The sequence below is a fragment of the Abrus precatorius genome, unplaced genomic scaffold (genome assembly GCF_003935025.1).
Source record: "Abrus precatorius isolate BTA unplaced genomic scaffold, Abrus_2018 Scaffold5, whole genome shotgun sequence".
NCBI classification, from domain to species: domain Eukaryota; kingdom Viridiplantae; phylum Streptophyta; class Magnoliopsida; order Fabales; family Fabaceae; genus Abrus; species Abrus precatorius.
The window spans coordinates 22,166,221-22,189,289 of NW_020874395.1; the positions used below are offsets into that span (position 1 = coordinate 22,166,221).

The following is a 23,069-nucleotide window of genomic DNA, read 5'->3' on the forward strand; positions in this document are numbered from 1 at the left end:
AGGGGGCATTACAAAAAGCATTTGGTAGTAGACTATGTCTAAGTACAGCATACCACCCACAAACTGATGGTCAAACTGAACAAACGATTCAAACTTTAGAAGATATGCTGAGAGCGTATATAATGGAACAACGAGGAAGCTGGGATCGATACTTACCACTGACCGAATTCGATTATAACAATAGTTATCATTCCAGCATTGGCATGGCTCCCTATGAAGCATTGTACGAGCGAAAATGTCAATCTCTGTTATGCTGGTATGAATCAGGTGAAGCAAATTTATTAGGACTGGACTTGGTTAATTAGACCACAGAACAAATCAAGAAGATTCGAGGTAAGATGCTTGCAGCTCAAAATCATCAGAAAAGTTATCCAGATGTCAGAAGAAAACCGTTAGAATTTCAAGAAGGAGATCATGTATTCCTTAAGGTTATGCCTATGACGGGAGTCGGACGAGCCATGAAACTAAAGAAGTTAAGTCCTCGATTCATTGGTCCTTTCCAAATTTTAAAATGAATTAGGCCAGTTGCATATCAACTTGCTCTACCCCCACATCTGTCAAATCTTCACAATGTATTTCATGTATCTCAACTTAGAAAATATCACCTGACCCTATACATTCCTTTGAACCTAAATCCATACAGTTAAAGGAAGATCTAACCTTCCATGTATCTCTAGCACAGATTGTAGATAAGGGAAGTAAGCAACTTCACAACAAAACTGTAAAGTTGGTAAAAGTAGCATGGGAAAAGAGGGTGCTCAAGGTTTCACATCGGAATTGGAGTCTGACATAAAGAGAGAATATCCTAAAATATTCTCAGGTACTAAAATTGATCACTTCTCTCCCTCATTCTCTTCTCCATCTTTCTCCTTTTCTTACCTCCATAAGCTTTTCTCTCAAGCTCACCTACACTTGCAACTTAGAAACATCTTTGGAATCAAATTGCTGCTCAAAGGAAGTAGGGTTCTATCTATGTTGATATGCTTATATGGATGTGTGTGCCTATCTATTTCATGTTTTAAATCTTTTAATGCATGATATATGTGGTATTTTTATGATGTATAGTTGGATTAATGGTGGTTTGGGTTAGTTTGAAGGTAGATCAAATAGAAAAATAAAGAAGAGAAAGAAAACAGCAAGTCTGAAAATAGAATTTTCTAGGGTTTTTGTACAAATACACTATGTCAACCAATTATTTACAGTTTAAATATTATTAAAATATTTTTAAATTAAACTATACATCTAGATATTTCTATACATATAGATTATAAAGCAATTGGATTATTATAGATTTAGTTATGAAGTTTTTAAGTTTGGGTTAAGTTTTAGATTTTGATTTTGGGCAGGTAAGCTTACGTAAGACATAACTTGTTCCACATAACTTGGATTGAGGTGAAACAAATTTTTTTAAAAAGCTAAGATATAATAGTTTATACCATAAAAATTTCACAGTTCAATTCGTTTTGAGCAGTTCCTAGAATTTTTTCGAAGTTACCTCGAGTGCTATTGAGTCAAAAACAGAGCAACCTATAATAACCAACTTTAGAACCTTATAGCGTAAATTTTATTTAATCAAATGAAATGAAACTTTTTGGATATTAAAATTTTATTTCTTAAATTTAAATGAATTTCACAGCCATACACTTAGAATTCGAATTTTGGTGGATTTTAACATTTTTGAGTGTTGTTCTAACTAATCACAGAACAGGTCATAGTAGAAAGTGTAACATCCCAAATTTCGGTCTACATGGCAGAGAGTGTTAATTATTAATTAGTGACTCTTTTGTTTGATTTTTAGTACTCTAGTTCAGTTCTTGCTACAACTGTTTAATCGTATTATGTTCCCTGCTTGCACAATTATTTCTCCCAGGGTGTGTTTAGTTAATTTCGTATGTGTATGTCTATATGATTATGTGATGAAATTACCTTGACTTAACCCAAGGTTAGTGAGATTAGCCTGGGGGCGAGATAGTCTTTTGAGTTAGATGAATGGACCCTATTTCTTTCATTCCCCTGATGATTGTTATTAATGTTACATAGTTCTTTTAATTCTTATTATTTGATTGTGTGATGTGCTTCTTAAATTTAAGTGGAACTGCACGTGTAACTTTCTTTATTTATATTGAATGTTCATTAGGTTCTAATAGTGGATGTACTTAAGTCTTCCAGTATTCTGGTACCATGCACACTAAGTTAGACCATTAATGAGAGCCGTCATCTATTTTTTTTACCCTAGAAGTCACGTGTACTACAAAGGACCCAAGAGGCAAGTTTTAATCTTTCCTCATTTAGTGCTAGTAACCGAAAATTCATTCATGTCCAGGGAGAGAATCGAATTTAATAGCCTAGGATTCTAGCCCAAATTAAGTATACTTAATGCAATTCCATTGTTCCAGGTTACTCTAAATAAATACAGTCGCCACCTCTTGGACTGCCATATTTTGAGTGGATCTTATTTAAAAACTTTCCTTTTTTTTTATATATGGTGCAACCGAAAATTTAAAGCCCCAATCCTCTTCTAGAAGGAAACTTTCCATATTTTCGGCACTTACACATAATTGCCACCTTATTCATTAATGCGCCTCATGATTTATTTAATACCCCTCTTTTAAATAAGGTAATCAGATTTTCGTTATATGTTTATGTAGGAAAGAGAAAGACACTGGCCATAATGACCTAGATTCTGAACCTAAATAATTGCACTTAATACAATTATCAATTCCCTAGTTACTCTAATTAGGTGTAGATGAGAATAGAGTTTTATTCCTTTCCTTAATTATAAACTTTCCATATTCTCGTGCACATTTAATTAAGGTAGGTTATTAATCATAAATTAATGAGAATCTTGTAGTTAATTAGAGAAGATACCCTTGCCTTTTCATTTACTCGAAGAAACCCCCCTTTTCCTCATTTAACCGCCATTAAACTCCCTTAATTACCCACCTACATTAAATACCATAGGGGAGTGAAAAGGCGCCTGCTTGATTCCCTCCACATTAATCCAATCGGTTACATGCATTTAGTGGGCGTGCCAATCAGCTTGAAACGTTTCACCTGAGGCAATTAATTCCCCAGAACCGTGCCTGACATCAACTATGTATATTCCTTCCTTAATTACCTTGTATTTATGGTAAAACCCTAGGGAGATTTGTGTGAATGCATGGCCAAAAGTGGCGCCACCTTCCATCAGAAAATTTAAGTAGCCACCCTGCATTAATTGCATGGCATTACCGAAAACAATCAATCATTCACATTATTTTGTTCCTAATAACCATGTTTTAAATTGCTTAAAACCGAGGGCCTCTCTTGCCTCATTTAAACCATCATTAAAGTTACCTGATTTACCTCTAACCGCATTTAACCTCATGAGAAAAACAAAGGAAAAACCTACTCAACTTCCTTCTGGAGTTGACCTAGCCGCCAGCCTGCACTTAATGTACAGCCAAAAACTTAGCAACATATTTCTGGAAATTATGCTCCATTAATTTCATGCAATTATTTCCTATTTTATGGCACTGGCCACACGTCCAAGGCAGAGAGAAAGGCACCACCTTTTCACTAACCAATCAAAATAACATCACTCTTTTCAAATTGTGGGACACGAAGGGTTTGAACCTGCTTCCCTCCACAACAAACCCTAGCCGCCAACGTGCATTAATTACCCACTCTTACCTAGGTCAAACCCCTATTTCGGTTACTCCATCATGATGAATGGCGTGTGGAGATGTTTGGATCACCTACGGCTTGCTTCTTTTACACTCTGTGCATTGAATGCTCTTGAGAAGGCGCATCACCTGCACTTGGACACCATGAGACGTGACTATTCAAGTAAGAAGGCGAAAGGGTGTGTCACTTCGCCTAACCTAACCCTAAAACCCTTCTTGTGCACTCACCGCCAGCCTTTGGAAGACGAATGGGCAAAGCTTTAAGCCACACTATATAAGAACACCTTCTAATCCTCACGCGCCCTTTTTCCCTTATTTTCCAAAAACACTCTCAACCTCACCACTTCTTTTCTCTCTCGACACATTCTCACCCTCTCACAAAACCTCTACTCACCTTTTTCTCTGGTGGACAACACACTCCATCACCAACCTCAAGGAGGCGACAAAACACCAAGGACTCAAGTTGTGATCAAGATCCTGCTAGTACCAAGACCAAGCCTTCCATTCTATCTCTCTTTCTCATACCAAACAAGGTTAGGGGAGCTCTTGTTTGTGCTTGAATGCATGTGGTTGTTCGTTAACTTGTAAACTCTGCATGCACTCTCTTCTTCTTGTTTTCGTCTCCGATCTCTCAATAAAATTTACATGCAAACCATTTTCTTCATCTCGTGGTGATTTTATCTGGTTAGTATTTTAAAAATCCATGTTTTGTAACTTGCGTGAACTTGATTGAGGTTGAAATAGTTTTGCATGTTGATAATATTGAAATCCTGTATGATCCTTGTGTTCTTTTCGGTTTTCATCGACTACCCTTCTTCCTTTTTGTTTTAGCTGAGAAATTACTCACCTTTTTCTCTCGGTTTATTCTGTATGACCAAGGAACCCTTTTCTTAACAATGAAAGAATTCTCCTACCACCTAATCACTATTTTTACGAAAAATTGTGGTAGAAACCCATGATTCCTTGATGATCATTTTGTTTGTTAAGGTACATTTCGACTATGATATTTCAACAAAAATTTTATAACTATCTCCATCTTCTCTCCTTTTTCTTTTATTCTTGGACCGTGAACAAATGGTTCTTTTATTCTTTGAACGTACCAGCTCTTATGAGCATGGATTTGGATATGTGGTTTGTGACCTTTGGGAATTTAATGTGCGTTCAAAAATGGTGTAAGGAGGATGCGGTTACGAAACTCTTTATGTGTATGATATGGAGGATGGAGAGTCAAGGTCACAGTCTAGCACAGCTGAGGGATGTGAGTGTTCAGGTTTGAAGGAAGAACCTTGGGGGTAGTGGAGGGGGTTGCCCCAATGGTGCGGAATAGCTCACCGCGGCCGGGACACGTCGCCATCGAAACCTCCACTAATCTTGACGCGAGCAAGCATTACCGAGGATCGTGGAAGGACTCATTCCTGAGGAACCGAAATGGTTAAGTTGGGAGAATATTCTTGATGGATTACATACAATGTGTGCTTGTAGGGAACGAGGGTCTCCGATCACCTTGACTGGAGGAATAGTGGGACAAACTGAAGAAGTAGTGACGTTTCAATTACCTTGAGTATAATTATGTTATGAGGAACTCATTCACTTTATTTGCGTTGTGGCTGTTTGATGAATATTATGTTATGATAATGTGATTATTGAACTATGAGTCACTAGGTTCGTTACTATTATGCTGATTTTCTTACGTATTCGATTTTTGATAATTGAATGTATTGAGCTCACCCTTTCTGTTCTGTTTTTGTCTGGTGTTGCGTCTTGTCTTGCTGTTGTTGTGTGTTGCATGAATGCATGGCAGATGGACCCACTCCGAGCGAGGATTTGGGGAGAGGATTCGAGAGGAAAGGGGATGGATCTACGACCCAGCAACGCGCCGCTTGACGTACCAGGGAATGGTCTCCATGACCATGGGACCTCTCACTGAAGGCGAATGGAAGCCCAACTGGATGGACCACATTTTTACCGAAATCTCCGTGCCCCTACCACCCGAACAGAGTATCATCATTCATACACCTCCCTTTTCTCCACCGTCTCATGAACCTCCCGCCAAACGCCTTAAGACTTTTGTGGATAAAGGTAAAACTATCATTGACCTTGACCCTGAACCCAGCCCTTGTCCTAGCCCTACTCCTGCGCCCGCACCTGAATGGAAAGTCATTGGAGTGGTTGCGTCTTCCGTCAGGCCAGTCCCTCGTCAACCTCTCGATATTCAGGCGCCACCTTCCGACGAAGCTGGACCTTCCACCCGACACCCTTCTCCACCACTGCCACCCATCTCAAGATCGCCACCGCCTACCATCGGTTGGATTGACAGTGACCCGGACGACTTGCCGCCCTCTCCTCGCCCTCAGCCTGTGGATGCTGCACCTGATTCTGATGGAATGGAATCTGATCCTAGTGAGGATTCCTTTCCACCAGAGTTTTATATGTAGATGTTTTATTATTATTTTTGTCATGGATGAACACTGCTCTTAAGTTTTATACTTTCCTTTCTTTTTGGGGCTGTTTATAATTAATTTTGAAATACTGAACCATGAGGTCTTCTCTTTTGTTCGTTTCATGATGGTTTACCTTGAATTGTTTAAACTAGGGACGTATATGTACAAAATTGAAATTTTCTCTCTATTTATGTCTCTCGTTATGATTTCAGAATTCCATTCCACGAAGCATGTGATGTTGAGCACTCACCTTTATCTCTTTCATAAAAAGAAATTAATTTGAAGAAATTTCAAGTACACTAGTAAAACATAATACAATATGCATAGTTTGGTAACGAATAGATTGGATAACGAAATGGAGGATAATGTACCCTCACCTATGAAGTAAATTGTGAAATTGTTGTTTAGTTCCACACTAATGTCGAATGGATAATTCCTTGTTCATGTTCAATTGGGTACACTATCTTAGGGAGTCTAAATACATACATTTTTAGGAGATAGGATCTTGGTAGTAATTTAGGTGTTACAGAAAGCAAAAATCTTGAGCTCTATTTGTCAAAACTAAATGGGACCACTTAAGTTAAAAAATAGACAATAGGGTTTCAACATATAAAAAAATTCAGGTCTATTGAAGTATATAGCAATAAACGTAGTAAAAATAAAACAAGGCAAAATTTATCGCTTTAAGGAAAGAATTATGAATTTAAAGGTTTTGTTTATTTATTTATTTGCTATGATATGTGAATGATTGTTTGTTAGTTGGCACTATTCATTGAAAAGCAAATATGATCTGTTATGCTACACATATTTTGTAAGAATTATGGATAAATTGTAAAATTTCAAAGAGATATATGAGATACAATATGAAAGTTATGAAAGTTTAAGATGATTGAAAGTTATAAGAAAGTCCTATATCACTTGGGTCAGCCCTCGATAAATAGTTAAGAGGAATAAGTCAGTGAGAGCGTTGGGGAAAGTAAACCTAACAAATCCTATATAGGAACGAGCTCGATCCTAATAAGCCGACTATTACCCAGGAGTCTTATGGCCAAGAACTCCCGGGGGACCAAGGATAGGAACATATATGAGAATTAAGTACCTTATTATGTGATTGAAAGTATTTTAATTAATATTAATGCATTTCAATGTTGCTTTCAATTACAACTTTAAGTACTGTTATGTCACATGTATGATTCATGTTGAGTCCTTTGATTATTTATTTAATTTCTTGTATATGTGTATCATAATCATTATGATCTTGTGTATTACAACTATTAGACATAAAATTTACTTTGCTTCGGGCCATGTTTTCAATAATCATAATTGAAAAATTTCCTTATTGGTTTAACAACCTTTTATTTAAACAAAAATTGAAACAACTGAGAATGAAAGTGATGTCACATAGAAATACACAGCCCTACTGAGAATTTTCAAAATTCTCATCCTACTTAGTTTCTGTTTCATTCTCAGATTTGCATGATGAACGCAAAACAATGATCTACATTGAGTTCCCGGATGTGCAGTGGGCCACAAAAGTAGTTGTAGGACACTAACCTTGGTTCTAAATTGACCTGTAAGAACTTGTTTGGACTGCACTTTGATGACATTGAGCCACTGATCTTTTTGTATGTAGTGGTCCTTATATGTATTCCTGATTATATGTAAATAACATGGTGTCCTATATATAAATAAATATGTATAGTTATCTTTCTGTAAAATGTATGAGTTAAATTAATTACTATGTTTATCTAGGTTATTTCATATTCAATTTTCTTTTATTTTTGTTATTATAACGTCTCGCTCTTTTATACATCCGATAATTACTACTAAATCAACACGAAATGAATGAGCAAAATAAACAAAATTTTTATTACTGTAATGTAACTACTGTATTTAGTAATTATGACTTAAGCATAAACTAAATTCAGTAGGGTGTTACAGATAAAAACCTTTCCTAAATTTAACTTTTATTTATGTGATTATTTATTTATAGTACTCAGTTCACAATCACATGAAATTGTTCCTAATTGCCAAGGCTGTGAGTAGAAATATTAATTTATTCCCAGTTTAATCTATTTTAATTGATGTTCTATAGCCATAATCTGTTTTTTTTTCTATCTTGACTAGTAGCTTTATATTCACTTGTAATTTTCATGTATGATAGATGCACTTGTTGATACAGGTAGGACTAACATGATCCACTTGATGCTTATTAATTGTGTTAGTAGATTTAGTGCTTGATGATGAAGGAGAGTTGCCCTCATCTAACATTATTCACATTTGATGCATGCGAATATAGCCAATGTCATCAGTCTATCACATATTAAGAATAGGAGAGATGTGGAACAAAACATGTCTAAACTCATGCACTTATTTTGTTAATTACTGGTACTATTTAGTTCAATATACAAGCTAATTTAATGCTATTTCACATATTTACATTTACAACCTGAACGATGTGCTTGGATATATTTAGATTTTATTCTAAAATTTTTATGATGAATGAGAGATGTATGACTAAACAAGTCAAAACTGATTTAGTGCTTTATAGTTTCATTTTATTTCAATTTGGACAAATTTTTTAATCTCTTGATTTGGCATTTGTAATGAATCTTTAGTTAATGTACTTTCTTGGCTAATTATTGGTACTATTCAGTTAAGTATATTAACTAATTCTATGTTTATTTGTTGAATTTTGAGAGTTCTTAACTACGAAAACCAAAATTATTATTGCTCTATGTTTCTGTTTTGATCATTTTGGATTCATACTTCCTTATTTCATGTACTCTTATTTACCATACCAATGGATAAAGCATCATGTCTTCATGTAAACTAATAATGTCAACTTGCTTGTTTTCTTTTTACATGTTATGATTGAATAAATTTTTTCCTAAAATTAACTTTTGTTATTGTAATACATTGATATTATGATTATCAAATCACAATCACATAAAATTTCTCCTATTAAAAGAATTACTTTTTTTGTCTTTTTCATGATAATTAAATACTAAGTATGGTTTTTGTTTATTTTAATTTATATGGAATATTAGTTGTACCTACCTCTATCCCCACCAAGGGGAACTTTTTCACTCTCCTCTCAATTAGGTTAGAGAAACACACCCATTCAATTACTTAGGATGTTAAAATTAGGAATGCCAACAATGCTTGTAGTGAAAATGCACAAACTAGATTGAGAAACACACCCATCCTATTGAGAAGAACACTAGCAATTTGTGATATTTTGAGAATTGCGAGTGTCTAGTTGCTGCTGCACTTCCATGATATCTTCTTCATTTAGAGTTTCAGATTTGTCATTCCCTGCAGATATTATCTCTTCTAACACAGCAATTTCATCAAAATCTTTCATATGGTGTTGTGTAATGAAAGTATCCAGTATATCTATCTTCATACATGTATTATCTTCAACTGGATATTTTAAAGCTTAAAACACATTAAATATTACCTTCTCATCTTGAACTCGAAGCATAAGTTCACCTTTTTGCACGTCTATTAAAGCTCTTCCAGTTGCAAGAAATGGCCTCCCTAAGATCAAAGGAATGTTAGAATCCACCTCCATGTCCAGAATTACAAAATCTGCAGGAAAAATGAACTTATCAACTTTAACTAATAAATCTTCAACAACTCCATATGGATAAGTGTATGATCTATCAGCTAGCTGCAGTGTAATGTTGGTAGGCTTCACTTCCTCTATTCCAAGTTTCTGCAGAACAGCTAATGGCATCAGATTTATGCTTGCTCCCAAGTCACACAATGCTCTTCCCACAGTGCAGTTTCCTATTTCACAAGGAATGCTAAATGATCCAGGATCTTTCAACTTTTGAGGAAGCTTTCTCTTGAGAATGGCACTGCACTCCTCTGTCAAAGGTACTGTTTTGTCATGCTCTAGCTTCCTTTTTCTGGAAAGTAGTTCTTTCATGAACTTTGCATATGAAGGCATTTGCTCCAAAGCTTCTGCAAAAGGAATGTTAATTTGTAATTTCTTAAAGACATTCATAAACCTTTCAAATTGTTCCTCTTGTTTAGGATTTTGGACTCTTTGAGGATAAGGCAGCCTCTTGTATTTTTCTGGGTCTATTGGCTTACAAGCTTCTTCAAAGAGTTGCTTTTTGGTTTTCCTTTCAGAATTCATGGGAACTTTTTCTTTTTCTTCTGAATGGTCTTTCTTCAATAGCTTAAAATTTCCTTGTTGCAGATCTTGTTCAATATTTCTTTCTACTGCATCATTCACTTTCTTTTCTGCTGGTTTAGGGCTTGAAACTACAGCTCCACTCCTTGTAGTTATGGCTTGACATTGCTCTTTAGGATTGATTACTGTATTACTTGGAAATCTTCCTTCATCCCTGCTGGATAATTGTTCAGCTAATTGTCCAATCTGTGTCTCTAGTTTCTTCATGGAAGCTTCTTGGTTTTTGAAGCTTGTTTGAGTTACCTTCATGAATTGCAGCATAGTTTCTTCCATCTCAGTCAACCTCTCATTCATAGGTCTGGAAAATTTCTGATTTCCTTGAGGTTGAGTGGATGAATTCCTCTGAAAATAAGGCTGTTGTGTTGTTGGACCTGCATTAGGAAAAGGCAAATTTGAATTAGAATTCTTTGCAGCAGAATATTGATTATTCCAATTAGAATACTGCTGAGTTCTATTATTTGAAAATTGAAATCCAGGGGGATATGATGGTTGTTGTCTCCGAAAATTATTCATATAATTCACTTGTTCTTGTGGTTCACTTGTGGATGCCTCACATGCACCATTTGCATGGTTTCCTCCACAAAAATCACAACTTAGCTGACTGGTAGGCATACTCCCTGTTTGCAGATTGTTGATTTGTTGTGTTAAGGCAGCTAATTGTTCTGAAAACATTTGATTTTGTAGCTGATTTTGTGCAAGAAAAGTTTTCAGAACTTTAGCTTCATGACCAGAGTTTCTTCCTTGGTTCCTTGAGTTTGAATTCTGATACATTGAAGATGCCATCATGTCAATAATCCTCTGAGCTTCTTCCAAGGACTTTGTATTTAATGAACCTCCAGCAGCAGCATCAACCATTGTTCTTGTTACTGCATTCATCCCATTATAAAAAGTTTCCAATTGCATCCAATCTGGAATACAATGATGTGGACACCTTCTAAGCAGTTCTTTGTATCTTTCCCAAGCTTCATACAATGATTCTCCATCTTGCTGAACAAAGGATGTAATTTCTCCTCTCAGTTTAGCAGCTTTGGATGGAGGGAAGTACTTGGTTAAAAACTTATTCACAAGTTCTGTCCAGGTTGTGATGCTTCCTTGTGGTTGAGCTTGTAACCAGCATTTTGCTCTATCTCTCAAGGAAAAAGGAAATAGTCTCAGTCTGATTGCTTCTTCACTAACCCCATTTATTCTTATGGTGTCACATAGCTGTAAAAAATTTGAAATATGTAAGTTAGGATCATCAAAATTTCCACCAGAAAACTGATCTTGTTGGACTAAGTGTAATAAAGCAGGTTTAATCTCAAAATGGTTGGCTTGAATAGTTGGCCTGATTATAGAAGAGTTAAAACCTTGCATGTTAGGAATAGCATAGTCCCCTAATGTTCTAAATCTGTTCTGTTCTGCCATCTCTATTTCTGAATTTAGTTGTCTCAAAGATGTAGGTGTTCTTTTCACTCTAGGATTACTCTGAGATTCTGGAGAATGGACAGCTTCTAACTCACTATCACTCCCTATGGCTTTTTCTGCTCTAGACTCTTTTCTCAATCTTCTTAAGGTTATGTCTATGTCAGGATCAAAGACTAGAGTTGATTTGTTTTTGTTTTTGCCACGCATATACAATTCAAAATGAAGCAAAAGTAAACTACAAGTTAGTATTCAGAACTGCACCACGAAAATTATGCAGTAATTATCAGTAAAAGTAATTGAAACACAAGTTAAAAAGTTGCAGAATTATGCAGAATGGACAAAATGTCTAACTACAGACTACTACTATAGAAATTCAGAGAACAAAATACTCAATCTAGCTATTCTTATGTTACTAATGATATTGAAACTCTAATTTCCCTGGCAACGGCGCCAAAAACTTGTTGTTCGCAATCTAACACTAGCAAGTGCACTAGGATTGCAGCAAGTGATGAGTAAATTTAAGATCAGAATATCGTCTCCACAGGGAATTTAGGTTTCAAGTACCACTTCACAGAATTATAACCATTTGAGCCATACGAATTTTTGAAGGAGATTTGTAACATATAACAGCAATAAACCAAAGCAATTAAAGCAAAGAACTTGCAGAGAAACAGAGTATAAGATTTGTGATGAAATGAAATAGCAAGGAAGGATAGTTAGGAATTTACTTCACAAGAATATCAATATCAATCCAATTAAATCCTCTGAACATTCAAGCAATTGAATAATTGACAATCAGTTTCACATATATCTAGCCAAAGGTTAATTCCTTAACTCATTGACCCTTACAATCCACTAAACCTCCCTAATCCCTTAGGTGAGATTCAATTTCAGGTTGCATTAAGAATTAGAACTATAAGATTGCCGAATTAGGTCTCCTTATCCCTAAGAAATCCCTAAACTCTGGTTGCCAATTCAGATCGGAGCAAACAATCCAATTCCCATTGGTAAAGATTCCTCTTGATTAATCAAATGAATTTCCATTCAGAGATTGCATGAAAAGCAGAATTAATAACTCAATTAATCCAAGAACTTAAAGTTCAGAAGATAAAGTCGAATCAATACATCAATTCGAGTTCCATAAACCCCTAACTATGGGAAATTAAGCACACATTGCAACAAAAACAGAGAAAGAAGAAGAAGAAGATGAAGAAGAATGCAAAGCAGCCATGGCCACGAGCTCCAATCCGATCCCTCTTCTTGGAGCTTCAAGCTTCGACCCCAGTCTTCTCTCCACTCTCTCTCAACGAGACTCTAACTAACAAAACAGAAAATGAGCAACCGATCCCGGTTTTCGCGCTTCAATCATGTATATATAGAAACCCCACTTCTGCGTGTTGTCACTTTTCTTCACAAGAGTAACCACGCAGAAGCTTTATGTAGTGCGCGTGTTCACTTTCAAGAGCAAGAGTAACCACGCGCAACTTGCAGGGTTGAAGGCTTCTCTGGAACATTCACTTTTATTCAGAATAGTGGCAACGCAGGAGGTCAAGGGCTGCGCGTGATCACTTTCGTGAGTAATAGTAACCACGCGCAAGCTGTCCTGATACAAGTGCCTCTGGAACGCTCACTTTCGCTGGCGAGAGTGATAACGCACAGCTCCTCAGGAATAGAGTCTTCTCTGGAACGTTCACTTTCGCTGGCGAAAGTGATAACGCACACTGGCAACGCTCACTCTTGTAACTAAAAGTGATTACGCACAGGCTCCTCTTTTCATTTAGGCTCTGGAATGATCACTTTCACTAACAATAGTGATCACGCCCAACCTACATCCCATCATTCTTGTATTTTGGAGTCCAACATTGCCATTCTTCCTCTTCCTTTCCATTGATGATCCATTTCCATGACTTTTGCTCAGCTTATTCCTTCAAAACAAGATAAATTCCTTAAGAACTAAGCATAAATTCTACAAATGCGAAAATAACTACAAATTGAATTAAAACTTTCAATCATTCTCTTTTTCTGAGTTTTTCCTGCTTTCTTCATATATTTTCCTTATTAAATGAGCTAGAATTATGCTAAAATATCAGTAAAAATATGGATTCATCACATGCTCTCTTAACTTTTCAGATATACCAGAACTTAGGTACAAAATTAATCAAACCATATTCATGGGATTTTAAACTGGCCTTCATAATTTGTTCCCTTAGAGTTCACAATTTCACCAAGAATGCAGAAAAAGAATCACAATTTTCAACCAAATTTCAACTACTAATGGTTCCTAAAAGAATTTTTCTTCTGACAGTAAAATTCATCCAGAATATTGCCTATTATTTCTTTGAATCACATACAATTAGGACAGTGCACTCATTCCTTATCATCAAAGACTAAAGATCAGTTTAATGCAGGACTATCAGTATGCTATCTGTACAATCAGGCAGTGCAATATACAACAGTAATTCGTTCCATACAACTCAGTTCAGACATCAACATTCAAATATTACATGCAAGGAGTATTTTCGTTGATGGCAACTGGAGTATTTCTATTTCTTTCAAAGTCATGTTCAGATTTTTTCGCATAATGCAGATGTAAATATGTTAACAGAGGAGATTAAATGACTTTGAAAACCTATTCACAGTATTTAAAGTTCCTTAATTCAAATACACTCAAGATATTTCCCCACTTGCCATTTTTGACATTTTTCCAGAGTTGCAGCAAAGAAAAACCCTAAATACAATTTCAGAGAATGCACAGAACGTACCTTGAGCTTCAGAAATGTGAATGACAGTGAAAAAGAAGGAGCAATTGCTTGCTGGTTGCTTCACGAAAGACTGAAAGTCAGAGGAATTTCAGAGGGGAATGGGGATTTAGGTTTAAATGGATGTGAGCGTGGTTCCTTTATATGGAGTCTGGGGTCACGCATGTGCACGTGCCCACTTTTTAAGTGAGAAGTGAACGTTCCCTTGTTAATAAAATTCTACGTTGTCACTCTTGTCGAACAGAGTGAGTGTTCCAGAGAACTTGAAAATTTTGAATGCAATGCGCGTTATCACTATTGCTGGGCAAAGTGATAACGCGCAAGCTTTTTGCTTGGGCGTGGTCACTTTTTTCATTAAAAGGAGTAACGCGCTAAGAAATATTTCATACTTACCTGCACGTGGTCACTCTTGACAAGGAAAGGAAGTGATCCAGAGAGTGTGTTTTTCCCATCTGCCTCTGCGTTATCACTCTCATCAGCGAGAGTGATTGTTCCAGAGAGCTGTGTTTCCTAGTCAGTTTCTGCGTTATCACTCTCATCAGCGAGAGTGATTGTTCCAGAGGGGAAATCTCAGAATTCCATCTCTGCGTGATTGCTTTCCTGCAAAAGAGTGATTCCTTTCATCAATCCAAGTTCTCCAAACTTTAATTGGCTCACTTAACAAATCATAATCATTCCAATACACACTTACCATATAAAATACCTACTTCCCTCATCATGTTCACCTTTAATTACATATGCAACATTCATCCAAGGCTGAATTCTGCAGAATTTCTGCAGAACATGTATTCACTCCCTACTTATGCAGTTTTGACTTTTACATTACACACTCCTATCATGAACTCTCAATTCATTCATCATTTTTGCTCCAAATTACAGATGCAACAAACATCACAGTTCAATTCTGCAGAATTTCTGCTTAACATATTCATAATGCAATTCTGAATTTTCCATAACACATTATAGCATGAAGTCCAATTGCATTTATCAGATTCGCTACAAATGACAGATTTAGCATGCTTCAAAATTTACCTTTTGCATCAAAATTATAGAATATGATGAGTATGATGCAGAACTTTGTATTTTGCAGAGAATTTGCAGAATTTGATAACTATTATTCAGACTTTACAAGAACTTTAAGCATTCTAATTAATTCCAATCTGCATTCTTGTTTCAGTCACCAGATTTATTCCAAACATCAGATTCAGCAAGGTAACCAAGATGAAAAGTTCAGACTTTGACTTCTATGAATACTGTTAATTCAAAAATAATGCAGAAAACTTAAATTGGGTTAGAAATGTGAGTTGCCTCTCACAAAGCGCTTCTTTAATGTCATTAGCTTGACATTAAATGTTTCTCACTCAAGAGAAACCAATTTCATGCATGATATGTTCCTTGTAAACTCCTCTCCATGATAGATCTTCAATCTTTGGCCATTGACCTTGAATTCTCTCCCTATTTTCAAATCTTCTATAAGAATTGCTCCAAAGGGAGAAGTTTCCTTGATTAAAAACGGTCCAGACCATCTAGATTTCAATTTCCCTGGAAACAATTTTAATCTTGAATTGAATAATAGTACTTGCTGGCCAGGTCTGAAATCTTTTTGCAGAATAAATTTGTCATGGATCCTCTTGGTTCTTTCTTTGTACAACTTTGCATTCTCATAAGCTTGTTGTTTGAATTCTTCCAATTCATGCAACTGTAAAACTCTCTTCTTTCCAGCACTTGACAAATCAAAGTTAAGCCACTTGGTAGTCCAATATGCTCTGTGCTCCAGCTCTAGAGGTAAGTGACAGGCCTTTCCAAATACTAGCTGATATGGAGACATACCAATTGGAGTTTTAAAAGCAGTTCTATATGCCCACAGTGAATCATCCAGTTTCTTTGACCAATCCTTCCTTGAACTGTTCACTACTTTCTCTAGAATTTGCTTGATCTCTCTATTTGAAACCTCCACTTGTTTGTGGATGGTATGGAGTAGCAACCTTATGCTTCACACCATATTTCATTAATACAGCTTCAAGATACTTGTTGCAGAAGTGAGTACCTCCATCACTTATCAGCACTCTAGGCACACCAAATCTTGAAAAAATGTTCTTTCATATAAAAGAAATCACTACCTTTGCATCATTTGATCTGGTGGGAATTGCTTCTACCCATTTAGACACATAATCCACTGCAACTAGAATGTATTCGTGTGAGAATGATGGGGGAAATGGTCCCATGAAATCAATCTCCCATACATCAAATGGTTCCACTTCTAGGATGTTGGTTAATGGCAGCTCATGTCTTCTTGAAATATTTCCAGTTCTTTGACATTTATCACAGTTTTCCACATACTTCTTGGCATCTTTGAAGAGTGTAGGCCAAAAGAAACCTGCTTGCAAAACTTTTGCAGCAGTCCTTGAACTTGCATGGTGGCCTCCATATTCTGAATTGTGACAATGCCATAGTATCTCAGCTTGCTCACTTTGTGGAATGCATCTTCTAATTAACCCATCTACTCCAATTTTGAACAGGTATGGGTCTTCCCAAACATAGAATTTGCTGTCATGTAAGAACTTCTTCTTTTGCTGCCAAGTAAACCTCTTTGGAATGAATTGAGTGGCTTTAAAATTTGCAATGTCAGCAAACCAAGGCATGTTTTCCACTGCAAACAGCTTTTCATCTGGAAATTCTTCATTTATTTCCAATGATTCAGTGGTTAAACTCTCCAAAGGAAGTCTGGACAAGTGGTCAGCAACACTGTTTTCTTTCCCTTTCTTGTCTTTGATTTCTAGCTCAAATTCTTGGAGGAGTAGAATCCATCTTAATAATCTGGGTTTTGCATCCTTTTTTGTCAAGAGATATTTAAGAGCATCATGATCAGTGTATACAATCACTTTTGAACCCATTAAATATGATCTAAACTTATCAAAAGCATATACAACAGCTAAAAGTTCTTTTTCTATTGTTGTGTAATTCACTTGTGCAGGATTTAACACTTTGCTTGAATAATATATAGCATGTAATTTCCTATCTTTCCTCTATCCTAAAACAGCACCCACTGCACTATCACTTGCATCACACATGAGTTCAAAAGGTAATTTCCAATCTGGTTTTGCAAGAATAGGTGCAGAAATTAGTTTCTCTTTTAAAACAGAAAATGCATGCAAACAATTATCATCAAATATGAAATCTGCATCTTTTACAAGTAAATTACTCAAGGGTTTAGCAATCTTGGAAAAATCTTTTATGAATCTTCTATAAAAACCAGCATGTCCTAAAAAGCTTCTAACTCCCTTAACATTGACAGGTGGAGGCAATTTACTAATGACTTCTATTTTAGCTTGGTCCACCTCCATTCCCTTCTCTGAAATTTTGTGACCAAGGACAATGCCTTCTTGTACCATGAAATGGCACTTCTCCCAATTTAACACAAGGTTAGTATCTTGACATCTCTGCAAAACAGTGGATAGATTAGCTAAACAATCATCAAAAGAATCACCAAAAACAGATAAATCGTCCATGAACACTTCTATGATGTTTTATACCAAATCAGAAAAAATAGAAAGCATGCATCTTTGGAAAGTGGCAGGGGCATTACACAATCCAAATGGCATTCTCCTATATGCAAAGACTCCAAATGGACGTGTAAATGCAGTTTTCTCTTGATCTAAAGGATCTATAGCTATTTGATTATATCCTGAATACCCATCAAGAAAACAATAAAATGAATGTCCAGCAAGTCTTTCTAACATTTGATCTGCAAATAGTAGTGGGAAATGGTCTTTTCTGGTTGCATCATTTAATTTTCTATAATCTATGCACATTCTCCATCCAGTCACAGTCCTAGTAGGGACAACTTCATTCTTTTCATTAGGTACAACAGTCATACCACCTTTCTTTGGAACAACTTGGACTGGACTTACCCAATTGCTGTCAGAAATTTAGTATATTATTCCTGCATCTAGCAGCTTTATGACCTCTTTTTTAACTACCTCTTTCATGGCTGGGTTTAACCTCCTTTGTGGCTGCACAACAGGTTTAAAATTCTCTTCAAATAAAATTCTGTGCATACAAAATGAGGGATTTATACCTTTCAAATCTGCAATACTCCAGCCAATTGCAGCTTTGTGTTCTCGCAAAATTCTGAGCAATTTTTCCTCTTGTTCTTCCTTAAGTTCATTGTTGATGATGACTGGATTTTCATGTTTCTCATCCAGAAATGCATACCGTAGGTGTGAAGGGAGTTGTTTCAGTTCTAGCCTTTGCCTTTCCTCTTCTTTATCATCCTTTTTCAGCTCTTCTTTCACTAAATTTTCTGCAGGTTTTTGAATTGGGAGAGCTTCTAGTTGCTGCTGCACTTCCATGATATCTTCTTCATTCAGAGTTTCAGATTTGTCATTCCCTGCAGATATTATCTCTTCTAACACAGCAGTTTCATCAAATTCTTTCATATGGTGTTGTGTAATAAAAGCATCCAGTATATCTGCCTTCATACATGTATTATCTTCAACTGGATATTTTAAAGCTTCAAACACATTAAATATTACCTTCTCATCTTGAACTCGAAGCATAAGTTCACCTTTTTGCACATCTATTAAAGCTCTTCCGGTTGCAAGAAATGGCCTCCCTAGGATCAAAGGAATGTTAGAATCCACTTCCATGTCCAGAATCACAAAATCTGCAGGAAAAATGAACTTGTCAACTTTAACTAATAAATCTTCAACAACTCCATATGGATAAGTGTATGATCTATCAGCTAGCTGCAGTGTAATGTTGGTAGGCTTCACTTCCTCTATGCCAAGTTTTTGTAGAACAGCTAATGGCATCAGATTTATGCTTGCTCCCAAGTCACACAATGCTCTTCCCACAGTGCAGTTTCCTATTTCACAAGGAATGCTAAATGATCCAGGATCTTTCAACTTTTGAGGAAGCTTTCTCTTAAGAATGGCACTGCACTCCTCTGTCAAAGGTACTATTTTGTCATGCTCTAGCTTCCTTTTTCTGGAAAGTAGTTCTTTCATGAACTTTGCATATGAAGGCATTTGCTCCAAAGCTTCTGCAAAAGGAATGTCAATTTGTAATTTCTTAAAGACATTCATAAACCTTTCAAATTGTTCCTCTTGTTTAGGATTTTGGACTCTTTGAGGATAAGGCAGCCTCTTGTATTTTTCTGGGTCTATTGGCTTACAAGCTTCTTCAAAGAGTTGCTTTTTGGTTTTCCTTTCAGAATTCATGGGAACTTTTTCTTTTTCTTCTGAATGGTCTTTCTTCAATAGCTTAAAATTTCCTTGTTGCAGATCTTGTTCAATGTTTCTTTCTGCTGCATCATTCACTTTCTTTTCTGCTGGTTTAGGGCTTGCAACTACAGCTCCACTCCTTGTAGTTATGGCTTGACATTGCTCTTTAGGATTGATTACTGTATTGCTTAGAAATCTTCCTTCATCCCTGCTGGATAATTGTTCAGCTAATTGTCCAATCTGTGTCTCTAGTTTATTCATGGAAGCTTCTTGGTTTTTGAAGCTTGTTTGAGTCACCTTCATGAATTGCAGCATAGTCTCTTCCATCTCAGTCAACCTCTCATTCATAGGTCTAGAAAATTTCTAATTTCCTTGAGGTTGAGTGGATGAGTTCCTCTGAAAATAAGGCTGTTGTGTTGCTGGACCTACATTAGAAAAAGGCAAATTTGAATTAGAATTCTTTGCAGCAGAATATTGATTATTCCAATTAGAATACTGCTGAGTTCTATTATTTGAAAATTGAAATCCAGGGGGATATGATGGCTGTTGTCTCTGAAAATTATTCATATAATTCACTTGCTCTTGTGGTTCACTTGTGGATGCCTCACATTGACCATTTGCATGGTTCCCTCCACAAAAATCACAACTTAGCTGACTGGTAGGCATACTCCCTGTTTGAAGATTGTTGATTTGTTGTGTTAAGGCAACTAATTGTTCTGAAAACAATTGATTTTGTAGCTGATTTTGTGCAAGAAAAGTTTTCAGAACTTTAGCTTCATGACCAGAGTTTCTTCCTTGGTTCCTTGAGTTTGAATTCTGATACATTGAAGATGCCATCATGTCAATAATCCTCTGAGCTTCTTCCAAGGACTTTGTATTTAATGAACCTCCAGCAGCAGCATCAACCATTGTTCTTGTTACTGCATTCATCCCATTATAAAAAGTTTCCAATTGCATCCAATCTGGAATACAATGATGTGGACACCTTCTAAGCAGTTCTTTGTATCTTTCCCAAGCTTCATACAATGATTCTCCATCTTGCTGAACAAAGGATGTAATTTCTCCTCTCAGTTTAGCAGCTTTGGATGGAGGGAATTACTTGGTTAGAAACCAGCATTTTGCTCTATCTCTCAAGGAAAAAGGTAATAGTCTCAGTCTGATGGCTTCTTCACTAACCCCATTTATTCTTATGGTGTCACATAGCTGTAAAAAATTTGAAATATGTAAGTTAGGATCATCAGAATTTCCACCAGAAAATTGATCTTGTTGGACTAAGTGTAACAAGGCAGGTTTAATCTCAAAATGGTTGGCTTGAATAGTTGGCTTGATTATAGAAGAGTTAAAACCTTGCATGTTAGGAATTGCATAGTCCCCTAATGTTCTAATTCTATTTTGTTCTGCCATCTCTATTTCTGAATTTAGTTGTCTCAAAGATGTAGGTGTTCTTTTCACTCTAGGATTACTCTGAGATTCTGGAGAATGGACAGCTTCTAACTCACTATCACTCCCTATGGCTTTTTCTGCTCTAGACTCTTTTCTCAATCTTCTTAAGGTTATGTCTATGTCAGGATCAAAGACTAGAGTTGATTTGTTTTTGTTTTTGCCACGCATATACAATTCAAAATGAAGCAAAAGTAGACTACAAGTTAGTATTCAGAACTGCACCACGAAAATTATGCAGCAAATATCAGTAAAAGTAATTGAAACACAAGTTTAAAAGTTGCAGAATTATGCAGAATGGACAAAATGTCTAACTACAAACTACTACTACAGAAATTCAGAGAACAAAATACTCAATCTAGCTATTCTTATGTTACTAATGATATTGAAACTCAAATTCCCCGGCAACGGCGCCAAAAACTTGTTGTTTGCAATCTATACTAGCAAGCGCACTAGGATTGCAGCAAGTGATGAGTAAATTTAAGATCCAAATATCGTCTCCACAGGAAATTTAGGTTTCAAGTACCACTTCACAGAATTATAACCATTTGAGCCATACGAATTTTAGAATGAGATTTTTAACATATAACAGCAGCAAACTGGAAAAATTAAAAGCAAAATGAACTTGCAGAAAACAAGACAATGAACACACAGTTATGTGATAACAGAGGGAGAAACCATAGCTTGGGAATTGCTTCACCAAAACTCCAATGTTTAATCAATAAAGTTCTGAATTAACAAGCAATTGGAAAGAATGACAATCAGTTTCACTTTATACTGTTCAGAGGTTAATTCCTTAACTCAGTGAACCTAACATTCAATTAAACCATTCTAATTCCTTAGATCTAATTCCTTAGATCTAATTCAATTCAATGTTGCTTTAAGTGTAAGAAACCAAAAGATTGCAAGATCAAAGTTCCTTATTCCTAAGAAAACTAAAATCTCGGTGATTGGTTCAGATCTGAAGAACAAATTCAATTTCCACTGACAAAGGTTCCTCTGGATTTAGTTAATCAAATTTCCATTCAATTCACACGTGAAGTTCAGAATCAATCACTCAATCTATTCCAAAGCTTGAAATCCAGATCCAAATCAATTCAACATGTTCATTTCAGATCTACAATCCCTAACTATGAACGAATTACACAGCCATGGCAGCAGAAGAAGAAAAAGAAAGAGAAGAAGAAAAGAAGAAACTCAGAAACGCCATGGAAGCTTGCTCCACTCCAATTCCTCTTCGTGAAGCTCCAAGATCTGAATCCCCACTCCTCTCTCTCACTTCCTCTAACCAGGAACTAACTAAAAGAACTGAAAAATGAACAGAATCCCTCGTTTCGCGCTTCAATCATGTATATATAGAAACCTCAGTTCTGCGCGTTGTCACTTTTCTTCACAAGAGTAACCACGCAGAAGCTTTATGTAGTGCGTGTGTTCACTTTCAAGAGCAAGAGTAACCACGCGCAACTTGCAGAGTTGAAGGCTTCTCTGGAACATTCACTTTTATTCATAATAGTGGCAACGCAGGAGGTCAAGGGCTGCGCGTGATCACTTTCGTGAGTAATAGTAACCACGCGCAAGCTGTCCTGATACAAGTGCCTCTAGAACGCTCACTTTCATTGGTGAAAGTAACAACGCGCAGCTCCTTAGGAATGGAGTCTTCTCTGGAACGCTCACTTTCGTTGACGAAAGTGATAATGCACACTGGCAACGCTCACTCTTGTAAATAAAAGTTATTACGCACAGGCTCTTCTTCTCCTTTAGGCTCTGGAATGATCACTTTCACTAACAATAGTGATCACGCCCAGGCTGCAACCCATAATTCTTGTATTTTGGAGTCCAACATTGCCATTCTTCCTCTTCCTTCCCATTGATTCTCCATTTCCATGACTTTTACTCAGCTTATTCCTTCAAAACAAGATAAATTCCTT

General features: G+C 36.3%; 2 non-coding genes across 2 annotated transcripts; both read left to right on the forward strand.

Moving 5' to 3' along the window:
- Positions 1-11,226: 11,226 nt before the first annotated feature.
- On the forward strand, positions 11,227-11,333 carry LOC113868287. The gene has a single exon (XR_003505308.1). It is a non-coding gene; the product is annotated as a small nucleolar RNA R71 (small nucleolar RNA).
- Positions 11,334-20,668: 9,335 nt separating this feature from the next.
- Positions 20,669-20,775, forward strand: LOC113868288. The gene has a single exon (XR_003505309.1). It is a non-coding gene; the product is annotated as a small nucleolar RNA R71 (small nucleolar RNA).
- Positions 20,776-23,069: the final 2,294 nt, after the last annotated feature.